The sequence below is a fragment of the Helianthus annuus genome, chromosome 6, assembly GCF_002127325.2.
Source record: "Helianthus annuus cultivar XRQ/B chromosome 6, HanXRQr2.0-SUNRISE, whole genome shotgun sequence".
Taxonomy (NCBI): Eukaryota; Viridiplantae; Streptophyta; class Magnoliopsida; order Asterales; family Asteraceae; genus Helianthus; species Helianthus annuus.
In genome coordinates, this window is record NC_035438.2 from 30,043,791 (window position 1) to 30,061,456 (window position 17,666).

Here is a 17,666-nt window from a genome sequence, read left to right on the forward strand (position 1 = left end):
ATATATATATATATATATATATATATATATATAGAGAGAGAGAGAGAGAGAGAGTAGGAGTTAGGTAGAAAGTGTATTTTTCCTAGAAAGTCTAGGAAGCAATGAGAATTGGACATATGGCATTGAGTTATTTTAACTAAAAGGGCAACTATGTAATTTCACATTTTAATTTTATTTTTAGAATTTATTTTTCATTAACTGACATTCCATGATTTTCGGAATTTTTGTTGTTTTCGAATTCAAATCTGGAAGTCAATGTGTTTATCTGGAAAACTATCAGCATGTTCTTGGTGATGTGTTTTACCAGTCAGAGAGGTTGAAGTCAGTGTGTTTTAACACTCTGAAGTCAATATATAATCAGATTCTTGGTGATGTGTTTTAATGATTTACCAGTAAGAGAGGTTGAAGTCAGTGTGTTTTAACACTCTAAAGTCAGTGTGTTTTAACACTCTGAAGTCAGCATGTTCTTGGTGATGTGTTTTACCAGTCAGAGAGGTTGAAGTCAGTGTGTTTTAGCACTCTGAAGTCAGTGTGTTTTAACACTCAGCATGTTCTTTGTGATGTGTTTTACCAGTCAGAGTGGTTGAAGTCAGTGTGTTTTAACACTCTGAAGTCAGTGTGTTAACACCCGTAATCGCTTTGTAAAACACGTAGTACAATGACAACTTGATCTTACGTATATAGAACAAGGAAAATCTCTTATCTTCATCCATGATTTTAGGTATATTTGGTATGATTTTGGGGGTTTCCAAATGTGGGTTTTAGAGAGAGAGGGAAGTTCGCGTGAAAATAGGAGTTGTGATTGCCTGACAGTTTTTTTTTGATTGATTTAAAATCCGGTCATTGACAAAATTGCCCCTACTCATTTAAAACAATCAATTAATTAAACTCAAATATTACAAGATTGCCATTGATTTAATCTCAACCCTTAAACACACCCATTGGATGGACCAGATCGCTTCCTAGACTTTCTAGGAAAAACACACTTTCCGCAGGATCCCCACTCTATATATATATAGGCTAATTGTAATGAGAAAACCCACTCCAGATGAGAAAACCCAAGAAACCCACATGTGTGGCTAGGATTCAGCCACGTCACATATGCATAAAGATGAAGAGAGGGGTATTTACGTCAATTTACCCATAGCCTGAAAATGTAATAGGACTTCCTTTTTGAGAATGATGACAACTTTTGTACATTTTCTCTCTCTAGAATTTATAAGAGCAACACTTTAAAAACCCATCAGACCTCATTCATCTCAATTAACACTACCTCGCTCCTCATTCATCTCTCTCCTCTACCAAAAAACCCACCACCACTTTGTTCGGATTAAAGGAATTTGGAACAAACCCACCACCCATGGAGAAGCTTTTGTGCTGACATCCCCTTAACCTTCATCGCCCTCACACTTCTTTACCTCATCCCACACACTTCTCTCTCTCTCTCTCTCTCTCTCTCTCTCTCTAGATAACCATTTTCCAGATCTAAGATCTGAAACAAAAAAAAATCTTTTTCTTATCAAAATCCTTCATAATCAACCACCAAAATTCCAGATGCTCCGAACAAAAAAGATGCTCCGAATAAAAAAAGATGCTCCAGATGCTCCGGTTGAAGATGCTCCAGATGCTCTGGTTGAAGATGCACCGGGAAGATGCTACCAGATCCAAAAGATGCTCAAGATCCGGTTGAAGATGTTCGATGATGTTTCAGATGACGGTTCGATATTGAAGATGATCCAAAAGATGTTTGATGTTGAACATGATGTTCCGGATCTATAAGATCCTCCAGATCCATAAGTATGTTTGTGTTTTTGTAAATCTTCATTTTTTGTGTTTTGTAGATCTTCACTTTTTTGTAATTTTTTTTTGTGTCCGGATCTAGAAGGTCATCCAGATTTGCAATTTTTAGATTTGCAATTTTTTGTGTTTTGTAGATCTTCATTTTGTTGTGTTTTGTAGATTTGCAACTTTTTTTTTTATTTTCTTGTTTAAGAAGATTAATGTTATTAAGTTCGTTTTCTGGATATGTTGTTTTTTTATTACTGATTTATGGTTGAATCTAAAAAATCTATTGTTGTTGGATGTAACAATTCTTTGCGTCTTAGTTACGAAATGTAACAATCAAAGAAAAAATGCATGTTACATTTTTTCGTGTTACATAAATAATGTATGTTACAGAAAATAAAGTGCATTGTTACACTTTTTTGTGTTACATAAATAATGCCAGTTACGTTTTTTGTGTTACATAAATAATGTCGTTACATTTTTTTGTAACAATCAAAGCAAAAATGCCTGTTACATTTTTTTGTGTTACATAAAAAATGTAACAATCAAAGAAAAAATGTCTGTTACATTTTTTGTGTTACAGAAATAATGTAAAAATTATATGTTACGTTTCTATGTAACATTTGATCATAGAAAAATTATATGTTACGTTTCTATGTAACACATGTAACAAAACAAAAAAAAATGTTACAAAAATATATTGTCATATACACATGTAACAAAACCAAAAAAATATACGAGCAAAAAAGAATACTGAAAAGTAGTTGGTATATCATATTTGGAGAAAAAAGAAGTGTAATGATGAATATTGATGTGAGGGTTTCTTACAGCATGCAGACTTTTGTCTGATTGTAAGAGAAATTGTGTTAATGTTCCAATATTACCATTCAGTACATGAAATATATTAAAAAATTGAGACAAAAGGATACAAAAGCATCTGATGGGCAAAAGTGAATCCTAGCCATCCATCAAGTATGATCAATGGTTGTTATTGGGTTTTCAGGGTTTATTTAACTCAAGTGGGTTTTCAATTTATCCTTGCCATATATATATATATATATATATATATATATATATATATATATATATATATATATATATACCTATATAGGGTAAGGATAGTGTAAAAAGGGCCTAAAGTGTGAGAAGTGTGAGAAGTGTATTATAACACTATATATAATACTATATAACACCCTATAAACACCGTATAATAATATGTAACACCATATAATACCATATAACACTATGTAACACTATATATCATTATATAACAAATATAACACTATACATCTATCATAGGCATCCTATCAGACAACCTATAGTGTTATATTTGTTATATAATGATATATAGTGTTACAAAGTGTTATATGGTATTATATGGTGTTACATATTGTTATATTGTGTATATAGGGTGTTATATAGTATTATATATAGCGTTATAATACACTTCTCACACTTTTTACAGGATCCTCTACCTATATATATATATAGGGAGAAGATCATGCGAGAACCACCTCTTATTGTGAGAATCGCGAGAACCAATGTGAACACACCAAAAATGCCTAAAATAGCTAAAAATCACACAAATTTTTTTTTAATATTTTTATATAAAAATCGCTACTTTTCGAAGCAAAAAAAAATTTAATTTAAAAAAAATAAAATTTTGGCCACTAAAAGTAGCGATTTGAGCGTAAAAAAATATTAAAAAAAATATTTAGATTTTTTTTTTGATTTTTTTAGATTTTTTTTAGATTCTTTTTAGGTTTTTTGGGGGTTTAGTTTTTAGTATTTTAGCTTGGGGGGGGGTGGGGGTGGGGGTGGGGGGGTTTAGGTTTTTTTTTTGGGGGGGGGGGGGGTTAGGTTTTTTTTTAGGTTTTTTGGGGGTTTTAGTTTTTAGCATTTAGCTTTGGGGGGGGGGGGGGTTAGGTGTTTTTTTTTTTTGGGGGGGGGGGGTTAGGTTTTTTTAGGTTTTTTTAGCTATTTTAGGTTGTGTTCACATTAGTTCTCAAGGTTCTCACGATAAGGGTGGTTCTCGCATGAGCTCATCCCTATATATATATATATATATATATATATATAGAGTGCGGTTAACATACATTAAGCCTTATCGTACTTCACGTACGCGACACCAGTAACCGTCGGATCAGGGCACTAATCACGCATAAGACACAAAATAACGCATGGGATCCATTTTTTGGTGATAATCACGCATGGGGGTGATAATCACGCATGGAAAGTATAATCACGCACGTTATGATGGTAAAAAAAAATAATCACGCACGTTATGTTTTTTGTCGCGTACGTTAATGTAGGTTAAGGCGTTCTGTACATTATACTTTCTCTCTCTCTCTCTCTCTATATATATATATATATATAGGATAAGGATTTGTTAGGAACCACCCTTTATTGTGAGAACTGCAAGAACTAGTGTGAACACAAACATTAATACCTAAAAGAATCTAAAAAACACCTAGTTTTTTTTACTATTTTTTTTTTGGAAAAATCGCTATATTTCGTCAATAATAAAAAAAAATTCAAAAAAAATCGAGTAACAGTTATCCATGCACAAGTTCATATGTATCATTTCTTTGACAAATTCCGTAATTGATTACAAATATTAGACAATTGCACTTTCATTTACACTACCACGTGTAATACACTACTTTTTACGTTAACAATATTAGAAATGCACATGTGGATCTATATGTATCACCATGAACTAAGGTGTTTTGGTACACTACTTTGAATACACCTTCTCTTTCATCTTTCATTCCATCCATAATACACAAACATGCACATGTGCATTTTTGTCATTTCTTTGACAAATTCCGTAATTTATTACAAATATTAGACAATTGCACTTTCATTTACACTACCATATGTAATACACTACTTTTTACATTACCAATATTAGAAATGCACATGTATCTATATGTATCAACATGAAATAAGGTGTTTTGGTACACTACTTTGAGTACACTTTCTCTTTCATCTATCATACCATCCATAATACACTACCATTACCTCCTACCATCTATAATACAATACCATTACCTCCTACTATCCATAATACAATACCATTACCAATATTTTCACTTTATTACATGTATATAAACACCATTTATACCATCCAATCAACATATTACATCATAAATTGACAACTATAACCAAACCATCAACCACTAGATATAACTAACCAAAAAACATGTATATGGGCATACTTCTCCATTCAAAATCACAAACTTTTTGTACCAAAACACGTTATATCGTGGTTATACATAATGATGCACATGTGCATTTTGAATATTGATAATGTAAAATGTAGTGTATTACGGATGGTATTGTAAAACAAAGTGCAATTATCTATTACTAATAATGTATTACGGAATTTGTCGAATTATGATACATATGCACATGTGCATGGATAACTGTTACTCAAAAAAAAGTTTTTCTTTTCTTTTCTTTTTTTTTTTGTAACGAAATATAGCTATTTTTTTTTAAAAAATATTAAAAAATACTTTTTGAGTGCTTTTTTATTTTTTTAGATTTTATTTTGTGTTCACATTGGTTCTCGCGGTTCTCACACTAAAAGTGGTTCTCAAATGAACCTTACCTTATATATATATATATATATATATATATATATATATATATATATATATATATATATATAGGACAAAGATCCGTTAGGAACCACCCCTTATTGCGAGAACCGCGAGAAACAGTGTGAACACAAACAGTAATTCCTAAAAAAATCTAAAAAACACCCAAAATTTTTTTTTTATTTTTTTACTATTTTTTTTTGAAAAAATCGCTATATTTTGTTAATAAAAAAAATAAAAAAAAATTCAAAAAAATAAAAAAAAAAAAATTCGAGTAACAGTTATCCATGCACATGTGCATATGTGTCGTTTCTTTGTCAAATTCCGTAATTCATTACAAATAATAGTCAATTGCACTTTCATTTACACTACTACGTGTAATACACTATCTTTTACATTACCAATGTTAGAAATGCACATGTGCATCTATATGTATCAACAGGAAATAAGGTGTTTTGGTACACTACTTTCTCTTTCATCTATCATTCCATCCATAATACGCAAGCATGCACATGTGCATTTCTGTCATTTCTTTGACAAATTCCGTAATTCATTACATATATTAGACAATTGCACTTTCATTTACACTACCATATGTAATACACTACTTTTTACATTACCAATATTAGAAATGCACATGTGCATTATATGTATCAACATGAAATAAGGTGTTTTGGTACACCACTTTGAATACACTTTCCCTTTCATCTATCATACCATCCATAATACACTACCATTACCTCCTACCATCCATAATACAATACCATTACCTCCTACCATCCATAATACAATACCATTAACAATATTTTCACTTTATTACATGTATGTAAACACCATTTATACCATCCAATCAACATATTACATAAAAAATTGACAACTATAACCAAACCATCAACCACTAGGTATAACTAACCAAAAAACATATATATGGGTCTACTTCTCCATTCAAAATCACAAACTTTTTGTACCAAAACACGTTATATCATGGTTATACCTAATTATGCACATGTGCATTTTGAATATTGGTAATGTAAAAAGTAGTGTATTACTAATGGTATTGTAAATTAAAGTGCAATTGTCTATTCCTGATAATGTATTACCGAATTTGTTGAAGTAATGATACATATGCACATGTGCATGGATAACTGTTACTCGAAAAAAAAAGTTTTTTTTTTTTTTATGGAACGAAATATAGCGATTTTTTGTTAAAAAATATTAAAAAAAATAAAAAAAAAAATTTTGAGTGCTTTTTTGATTTTTTTTTAGATTTTATTTTGTGTTCACATTGGTTCTCGCAGTTCTCGCAATAAGGGTGGTTCTCGCATGAACCTTACCCTATATATATATATATATATATATATATCATGTATGGGTAAGATTATTGTAAAAAGGTTAAAATTGTGAGACCTAAATCTAAATTAATTCAAAAGGGTAAACAAGTAATTTTATCATTGATTTAATTAATTGATAACCTTCCATAACCGCCACCCTTATTTATAAGAATATATTTTTTAAAGATCTCTATAAAAACACTACGAATAATACTGCAACCACCATTCAGCACGTATATAACACCATTCAATAATTATATAACACCATTCAATAAGTATATAACACCATTTTAAAGATATTTATAAAAACACTACGAATAACACTGCAACCACCATTCAGCACATATATAACACTATTCAATAATTATATAACACCATTCAATAAGTGTATAACACCATTCAATAAGTATATAACACCATTCAATAAGTATATAACACTATTAAAAAGACATTACAAAACACCATTCAACAGTTCATAACACTGTAATAAGTACATAACACTACAAAACAAGATATAACATTACAAATCACTATAAAACACTATGAATAGTATATAACACCATGTTATCCTATTATAACTCTGTATAACACTACAACTCGTCGTTCCACTGCCGGCACCACCACTGCCGCCCGCCGTCGTGGGGAGGTGGCCGATGACGCCTCTCTACAGTCTCTCTTCTCTTTCTCTCGCTCGAACCCAACCACCCGACACCACCTTGCCGGATAACTTTCTCTCGCTCGAACCCAACCACCCGACACCCACCTGAGAGAGACGAACCTGATGTGTTGGTCGATGTCGGAGATACCTGGTGCGACGATGTTGGAGAAGAAGATAATACGAAGATGTAAAGATTCTGGAGAAGAAGATGATGTCTCGAGAAGAAGATCGAGATTTGGATCTGGATCATTATTATTTTTTACTGATTCGCGAAATTGTAGGGATTTGATTTACAGTTTCCTATTTTCAAATGGATACAAAGATTCTATTACCTCTACAATTTTCAAATCAGTCCAAAATAATAAAACACAATTTACAATTTGGTCCCTATTGATCTGAACCATTAGATCAAATATCTAATGGTGTAGATTATTTCTTACCCTTCTCACAAAAAAAACTTTTTTTACAGGAACCTCTACCTATCATGTAAAATTTAACTTTTATAATTATATGTATAAAATTTTACTATGCAGTTATATATTATATCTCTTACTGTATTTAAATAATAACAAACTCGTTTAGTCTCGTGGATGTGTAATCAGGATTGAGGTATGAAACTAGGGCTCGACCTTATTTATTAAACCCCTTCAATTTAGGCTTGAGCTCGGCTCGATTCAAACTTTTAGCGATCCCATCTCGAGTAGCTCACGAGCGGTTCAACTCGTTAACACCCCTAATCTTTTAGATCTATACATGTTCTTAGTTATTTCATATGTCAATTTCACAATCTTTAATATCCTAATTTACATATTCAGGTCCCGATAATGATAGTTCAAACACTTCCACATTCTATCTTAATTGGTGGCATATTGCTACACTAGGTAGGCCACATGACTAATGGGTCAAATAGGAAAAATAGGGGGGGGGGGGTATTGTTGTAAGGGAGGATGTACTTTCACTTTAGATAGAATCATATATATGCAAGTTGCATAGTCCAGAGTGCATGCATGTTCTTAGACTGTGGTGATGTCCATGAAAATGAAGAAACAAGCCACAAGTGCTTCATGGACCCAATTATCAAGAGAATGAGTCATGATGGTCATGTTACTCGATAATGGCTCCAACACTTTCTTCTTTAAGTGCTTAGCTAAGGCTGCCAATTACACCCCTTGGTGGCTCCACCCCTTGGCCATGCATTTTGCCCATTGACCGGACCGTATATGAAGATTAGTAAAAAGCTATCACTTTCTATATTTGGTGTTGAGCAAACTTCAACGTAGATTACATGATAGATGTAAATATATATATATATAGGGGAAGGTTCATTTGAGAAGAAAATTTAATTGAGAAGAAAAAGAACAAAGGGTAATTTTGTAAAATAATAAATAGTTTTTTTCACTTATCTCATTTATTATCCTTTTTGACTAATTAATTAGTTATAAAGACTATTATCCTCCACACTAACTTTTTTTGCCTACACACATAAGAAGTTATCCTACATATTTCGAAATTCATCCTACACGTTGAAATTTATCCTACACAACTCGTAATTTATCCTACACAACTCGTAATTCATCTTACAATTTATATCATTTTATTTTATTTTTTTGAAAAAAATATATATTTTGAAGATAAGTTACAAAAAAATTTAATGTAGTTAGCTATTAAAAAGGAAGACTACAAATTAATGACCTATATAGATTTACCAATGTACTCTTATAATAATATTAAATACTTATATTAAATGAAGTAAAATAAAGCATTCTTATTGGTTGAAATTTCTTCTTTTTTCTTCTTACAAAAAAATTCTTCTCATTTGAACTTTCCACTATATATATATATACTAGGTTATCACCCGCGAGCTTCGCGGGCTGGAAAATTTAATTTAGATTAATCGAATTATTAAATAAAATAAAAAGACATGTTTTGAAATATTATTTTGTTTTATAACTGTTTTGAATTGTCAATTATAGTTAAGATAATTTTAATGTATGCATGATGTGTGACGATAAATGTATATTAATTAAATAAATATATATTAATTATTATAAGGGTGTACAATCCATGAATTTTCGAATTCGTTTATATATGATTACTAAACTTAAACTTTAATATATGCCAAGAACTTTACCTTTTTGGAAGCTATTTGGACCACACAAACAATTCTGATTCAATCAATCAATGACCTGAAGCATTGTTGGTTCAATGTTGTTTGCAAATTCCTAACCTCGTTTTTTGAATCTAATGACCGGTTCCTCATCCACGCCCAATTTAAGTTCATGCCACCGGAATCATGATTTAGTCTTGCCGAAACCACACACCTCTTTCCTTTTCTAAACTGAACAATGCGTAAACATCTCGAACGCCACCAAAAACTGACCACACATCATTCCTAAACATCACAATTAATTAAAAATCCAAAAGTAAAACGGACTGGAACTAAAGAAAACATGCCACAACAACCAACTGATTCATCCTCGGCTTGTCCTTCTATATGTTGGGCTCATCAAAAACCGACCAGAGTAATTAACCAAAATACAAAGCCGTAATTCTCCATAAATACAATCAACAGATTCTTTACTCAAACCCATTAAAGATTCATTGAAGAATCCCTTGCGGACTCAAAATATACACAAAGTGTCATAACTTCCTAATCACACTGTTTGACATATACATACCAGCATATAGCATATGCTAATTAAATAGACATTGATTTACATAATAATAAATATCAATGTTTCTTTATTTGATGCTAAGTTTAATTTACAACATTCATCGCATATCAAGAAAGCCAGTAATGGAGTCCCAGTCCTTGTACCCCACACAATCCTTGTACCCCACACAAGATGCTTGGTTTAAAAAAACCAAACACACGCACAGGTAATCGTATGCAATACCATAACAATTAACAAATCTCCATTTTTTTCTTATAAATTCTACACTACATATAATTATAGTCGAAACACATTGAAAACTCAAGCATTTCCCAAGAGACTTGTGGTATAGCTGCGTCGGGTGTGGTCTTTTGTAACCTTCACAAGTCCAAGCACACAGGTCAATGTTCATTTGAATCGAGCTTACAACCTCAAAGATCCAAAGTAGTATTTCTATCCGTATAACGTGACAAAATTAAATATAGCATAACTAAGACAGTTGATTTCCCTTAACCGATTCAGCCTAAAATGAAAAAAAAAAAAAAAAAGACAATCAAAAGCGAAGACACATACCTGTTTCTTATATGCAAGTGAATTTGCAGGATCCAAAAGAAATAGGACGTAAATAGGCATCTGAAAACAAAAGACAAACATATAGCATTATTGTCAAAAAGAAATTACACTCCACTTTTGTTTTTTTTACGTTCAACCCTACTACTTGTCAAGGCACTATATCTCCAAATCTATCAACATAAGGAACATAAGTATTTATTTATCAACTTCTTGTATATATAATAATTCATACTTTGACAAAGAAAAGTCAATAGTTGCAAGAACCATGAATCTGAATAATAAATCAAGTCTATCAAAATCGGGAACTGATACGTTAGAAGCAACTGGTTGATATAGAATCCTCGTATTGTATTATTTGATTTAGTTGGGAGTAACAAAATGTCTTCAACTTGAAAGGGAACTCTTACAATATAAAACATAAGTAAGTTACTTTCATATGCAGATGTCACAAAGGACCTAAAGTGCAATCCAAAGATACTACCTTAATACTTTTTATCACTTTTACCATGCATTATGACTTAAGATATTATCTTTATGTGATAACAAAAATTACATTATGAGGTGTCTTAATGAACCCAACATCATTTTTCACATTCACTAATTTTCTATTCTACTTTCTACATTAATGAAATTATAAGTTTTAAAACATGATAAACTTTACAAAACAAAGCCTTCATTTTTAGATGCCAGAAAAAGACAGCGCTCCATGAAACAACAAAAGTAAAAACTACAAAACTGCATTCCACAAACCTCAGAGTGTCAAATCTTATTAAACAAAATTAACACCTAAAGCTTTTCAAATCAAGCCCACCATCTTCCATTGCATAGTGGTAAACAATCTAACAAAGTGCATCACGTTAAATTTTAATTTTTAATTCCATTTTTCTGATAAATAATGTGTTACTGCATGACTGAGTTATCTATTGTCTTTCATGTTAAGCGATTTATCCACCCCCTCCCCTTTAATGATTTGGCGTTAATTTTATCTACATTTTTCTTCAATATAAACAATTCTAGTGGTGAAGATCAAGTAAGCCTCAACCAAAATAGTGCATATATTCTTATTCAACTGATGACCAAGAACGACAAAATAAAAAAAATGAGACAAAATTAAGAAGCACATAGTCATGCAAGTAAAATCACAAGTCGAACAAAAAACACACCTATGCTAGTGTGAAATCTGAGCACCACTGGTAGGAGTGGTGATGACAATAAAACTTCAATAAAGTACCGATGCAGAGTTACAAATGGAAAATGAACCAAAGTGACCCAAACTTAGATTTCTTTCTTGATCATTATCTAAAACAAACCTACCTAAACTGCCATGATTAAATAAATCTGCGAGGAATCCATTCAACATTAGTATAATTATTGCATATCATTATATTATATATAATATATATAGATACTTAAAAAAAAAAACTTGAAAGATCATATAAAAACTTGAAAAGAAAGAAATATAGAATTTTGTTTTACCTTATCATTTTGAAATTCTTGAAGATGATTATGAAGTTATTTTAGCTTCTTCAACCTTATCATTTTTCATTGTCCCACCATTTGGATTCTTCAATGCCTTTTTTATACTTCCTATGTCATAGACTTTTAACTTTGCATCTCCTCTTTTGGAACCTAAATCAAAAATCAACAACAAATATTAGTAGAATGCAAATCAAGAACATATACCTTTTTTACATTGCATTCAAATATTACTGAATTTTACTATTTTGAATATACCTTTGTGCTCTGTACCAAATGGCAACACATGATGGATTCCACACCAAGCACATAATATTGCCTAACTTTATCCCGTAAACTTACACACACCAAACTTACACAAAACATACTCCTAACCGCAATATAGAAGATATTAAGTTCACATACGCAATTAACAATTCAGCAAACCTAACATATATATATATATATGTGTGTGTGTGTGTGTGTGTGTAATGTACAGTTATTCCTGTATACATGACATACTTACTTGGCCATACAAAGAACCGTGAGTCTATTGATACGCTTAAATATAGATATAGATATTGTATAACATAATAAAAAAACCAACGTCTTGTAATTTAAAGATTTAAACAAACTTACTACCTTCACATGGGTCATAAACACAGGAAGAAAGAAGCAAATATCAACCCGCCTGTAGTAGAACCTGGAGTTCGGTCGCCTACAAAAAAAATTAAAAATCAATTAACATATAACAGTTTTGACCAAAATTACTTTGACCTTACCCAACCCATCTACCTTGCCTGCTTTGCTACCTTTAGTGAACAAAACCAGGTTGTCACATGAAACCTCTGATGTTCAAGTTAATACATGGACAAAGCTACCAGGCCCATGTTGCACCAAATTACTAATTAAAGGCTTTTACTACTAAATTTTCTAAATATATAAGCTGAGATATTATAGTTTCTACCATCAAAGAATAAGTCACCATATTTGGCATCAACCACTTGGTTCCAGCAATGATATCCATAATAAGTGTAACCATTTGAGACATCAAAACCAGAGGATCAACTCCCAAGTCCATTAATTTGCTGGCCCTTTTCAATGTTATTGTTGTGTTTGATGACATTGATAAATCCGTAAGTTTCAATAACTTCTCATCAAAGACAACTCCTAACTACAGTAGTGCTCTAATGAACGTGGATTAAAAACTTAAAGGCATCAATCGTATTAACATGTAGAGGTGTCATTTAAATCTACTTACAAAGTTACAAATATATGTGTCGATTTAATGTAAAAACTTGTTATTTGAGTCTACCTTCTCGGAAGTTTACCAGCTTCTTCACATCAAGTGTTTTTCTATTGTGATCAGCGGTGCAGGATGAGAAACTAATTATCTCAAAAAGTCCGTATGCAGCAATTCTTCCTTGCTTAATGGTTGCAGCTTGATTGAGTCCACTGTAGAGACCAAAATGGCATCGGTAGAATGTCAATATGAAAGTAGATGTGGCATGATGGGCACAGCAGGCAAGTTGGGCTGGGTTCCGTTGAAATGACAACAACCAATTTCCAAGCTTTTTTTTTAAAAAAAGTGAATCTGTTATTTTTTTATTACACAAAAGTTATATGCCTACAATAATCTAAATCTTTGAAATATTGATTTAGGAGGGCCTGCCCATTAGAAAAACTTCTTGTCAACTTTCAACACGATCAACCCATTTGACTCATTCCACTTCTAGTAAGAAAAAAATATTGGATCCTTTTGACCTTAAAAGTCTAATAGCAAAGAACAGTTTGACTTTTGAGGTCAAACTATCAGCTACAGTTTTTATTATTTGAATAAACCTCAATCTTTCATAAGAATTTTTTTTTCAATAGAAGCTTTATCAAAACCCATATCCATTTTAACTTGAAAGTCATTAATTTGATCTAAAAAGTCAAAAGAGTGACAATGTTGATGTGAAATAATGAAGGTTTACCTGATATCCTCCTAGCAAATATATAAAAATGCACGCATTAGCAAAGCCGATAAGCCAATACAATTCATACAACCCGAATCCCGTCAAGAGGTTTCCTGGTGTTTCCAAATGCAACATACCCGAAACATCCACACCCGAGATAGAAAATAGCCGTCACAAGCATAGCAATTGCTGAAGCCCGTTTAGTAATATTGTTTTCTGCTGGTGGTGATTTCACAGTATCCTTTAATATGTGTATACCAAAAGTTTCATCTTTAACATGTGTATACCAAAATTAAAGATTAACTTTAACTTGATAATAAATAACAAATTAATAACTTGAATTTCTAAGAGAATAAGAGCATACGGATACGTGAATGCTATGTCTCCAAGTGCTTGAAAAGTTAGCCATAACTTATTAGCTACACTGACAGCCGAGACTCCTGTAATACTCCCAGCAATCTTGCCATTTTCTGCGGTTTTCAAATAATCAAAACATGCGATTTAATTACAGGTTGTCTAGCATTGCGTTTTGAAAGTAATTGTGATACAAAGAAATTGTAATAAGATAATCACTTTCAATTTGCTTAACATCAAACTCCCATAAAAACCCGAGTGGGGTAGGGATATGAAAAGGGTTTGTACCTATTACTTGAGAGAAGCCGAGCCCCAAACCAATAGAAGAGTAACTAAACTACATTGTAGCTGAAACAATAGACGCCAAAACCTCAGAAGAGTAACTAAACGACACTGTACCGATTACAATCGAAACGAACCTCAAAAGAAGCCGCAATCGAGAGACACTCAAGCGAAACGAATCTCAGCCCAGACTTCTTATTCCAAAATCACCCGATCTTCACAACCGAAGAAGTAATCTGCCAAAAAAAACAAAATTAGTTGTCTGCTTAATTTGGGTAAGTAAATAGATTTAAATTGTCATAACTTGTTACCTTAAAACAATATGGAATCCAGTTGGCAATATCTTCTTTGTCTGCATAGTAAAAAAAACATATTGCAGCAATAGTGCATGTAATAAACAAATAGTATTTTAGCGATATCTGATGTTACCAGTGAATAAGTTTGAATATTCTTCTAGAGGAGTGCAGCAGCAATTCCTGTAATGTAAACGCATCAAAATAAAAACATACCCAGAAAGCAGACATGTAATTTAAAGAATAAGTACATCAGATTTCATTATCTTTTGGTGTGGATTTGTAATAAACAAAAAAGGGAGCCTTAAAATATATAAACTAAATAAATTATGAAAATCCAATCCAACCATTGAACCAGAGTGCTTAATATGATGTGATTCATTATTTACCTAATTGTCTAAGAATGAACCACCGTTTCCAAATTTTCAAGCTTAATACGCTAAATGCCAGCAAAGCACCACCATAGAGTCCACCTGTCATTAAAGATGCAATGTTTCTTGAGAAAATAAAACTGATAAGTCCGCCACTGAGAACAATGCCACCTGTTGCAGGTGAAAAGTAAATGGAATAACGAAGCATTATAAGCATAACTTGTGTATAATGAAGTACTTCAATATAGGGGCTTTTTTTGCATACTTTACAGCATCACGCGATATTAGAAAATTAGAAAATGAACCAACAGAAAGAGAAACTTACCATATGGAAGAACGAAACAAAAATCATGAATCTTTGCTGACCGTTGTTGTTCAGAGATTACGTTTTCCGTTGGTTCACTGATTTCTTCTCCATTGACATATTCTGTAGTACTTGAATTTGGTTTCCCTAAAATAGCATTATGAGATGTCGGTATCTACACGATGACCTTCAAATCAACAACTTTGATGTTGTGATGCCGGTTGTTAATCGCTAGATGGAGATGACAACATCAAAGTTTAATAATGAATCATCTGGAGTGAAAATCAACAACTTTGGTGCTTCAGTTTTCAAAGAGCCATGGGACTTCAGAGAGAAGGTTGGAGTGAATTCGCTGCGTACTTGATGGAACCCATCCCTCTACCTACGGGTATGTAACGTATCAAATGAAGTTATCACCAAATCAATGAATCACAATAAGATCATTAAAGATATAATTGGATGAGTTAACACGAGAAAGGACTTAGTAATAGCAGATGGCTCCATGTTGGATTGTTGTATTTTCGATTCCCAACACCTATCATTTGATTCTTGTAATCTAGGAAAAAAAATAGAACATGATGACATTATAGAAAGTTTCAAGGTAATAGAATAAACATATCATAGAACAACGTTAACGTTAATTTTGCAACAATCAACACAACTAATTTTAAGTATGCTTTTTCATATTAAATCAAAACTTAGCTCTTATGAAAGCAAAATTGAATTATAATGCAGTTGGAGCAGGTATATTTCAACTCCCCCATCCATAGTAACTAACAACATATCTCTTAATCAAAAACAACAAATACCTTACAAATCTTTATAAATCTACTCGGAATTAAGAACAGCAAAATCTTGTTCAATTTTGTGTATGCATATGAAGATCGAAGATTTGAAGATGGAGAAGAACAGGCGACTGCAATGTAAAACGGAAATGAAGGATTGGAAAACCCTAAGCATTTGGAGTGTATAATCGATTGAAAAGCAAAACTCGATCTGAATCCAAGGCTGCACAGAAAATAAAACCTAATTAAATGAAATTAACCCATACATCAGGCTGTAAAATGGAAGGACAAAGACAATACCTATAAATTCTGGATGATGAATCAACGTAGAAGAAGAACAGACGTGTTGATATTTAGGGTTTGTCAAAGAGTGTACCTATTTGTTGAATCATTTGCAGAAGATGATGATGATAGCAGTAGAGCGATAAATGTGAGGGAGGCTAATTAGGGTTTGAATCGATTGGAGAAGAACAGAGCGATGAACAAAAATTGTGGCTGTGAAGCATTAGGGTTTGTTAAAAACAATATATAGTATCTGACTTAATGCTCCATATCAAATTGATCCCGACCCAAAACATTTCGGATCCCGCTTTTTTGTGTTAAAATCGAGATTGTAGAAGCTATATGTGATTTCCCTCCTAAACTCAATAAATGAGGTTGCCACATCAGCAAAATTGTCCCAAATCCAATGCCACATAGCCCAAATCACATCTCATTTATATATATATATAGATATATATTTTTAAATGGGATGTATTGCTCTTTCCTTTACCGGAGTTTTGTAATGGGTAAGTCGACATGTTGATATAAATATGTAAATTGGCTTAGGTAGTGTTAGGAAGGAATAAGTATGTTTGCTTTGAGTGATCATATTTATCATTTGAGAATCTTAAAAAGTTTAGGTACATAGAGCTAGTTTATAAGTAAAAAAAAAACAATCCGAAAATTCAACTAGGCTCCATTCAAGGCAAATAAGTAAAGAGTTAAAACTTCGATTAAAAATTAGCCAATTCAATTCAAATTCAAATTCGTCTTTGAAAAAACAACTCTGATCTGAATCGAATTCGGATAAATTCGAATAAATTCCAATTCACTTAATGTGGCTGGTATGAGTCAATCACTTTTGCCACCTTCATCCAAAATGGTTTTTTCTTGCATTACCGCCCCTATGGTTTTCAAAAACTAGCCGTTTTCATCCACTTTGTTAACCTCATACAGTTTTTACCGTTATATGAGGGGTAATTATATCCTTTTGTATATT

General features: G+C 32.1%; 1 long non-coding RNA gene across 5 annotated transcripts; it reads right to left on the reverse strand.

The window, feature by feature from the left end:
* Positions 1–10,095: 10,095 nt before the first annotated feature.
* LOC110882696 lies at positions 10,096–16,914 on the reverse strand. Of its 5 annotated transcripts, XR_004860388.1 has the most exons (16): positions 16,706–16,914; positions 16,430–16,628; positions 16,102–16,176; positions 15,642–16,002; positions 15,335–15,487; positions 15,082–15,128; positions 14,964–15,004; positions 14,790–14,888; positions 14,659–14,718; positions 14,381–14,486; positions 14,035–14,257; positions 13,374–13,513; positions 12,701–12,776; positions 12,080–12,232; positions 10,604–10,663; positions 10,096–10,408 (listed from the first exon to the last, which is right to left on the reverse strand). It is a non-coding gene; the product is annotated as an uncharacterized LOC110882696 (long non-coding RNA). The 5 variants fall into 5 exon arrangements; XR_004860390.1 differs by having other exon boundaries at positions 14,035–14,232; positions 15,642–16,176; XR_004860391.1 differs by having other exon boundaries at positions 14,035–14,235; positions 15,642–16,176.
* Between the last annotated feature and the right edge of the window lie 752 nt (positions 16,915–17,666).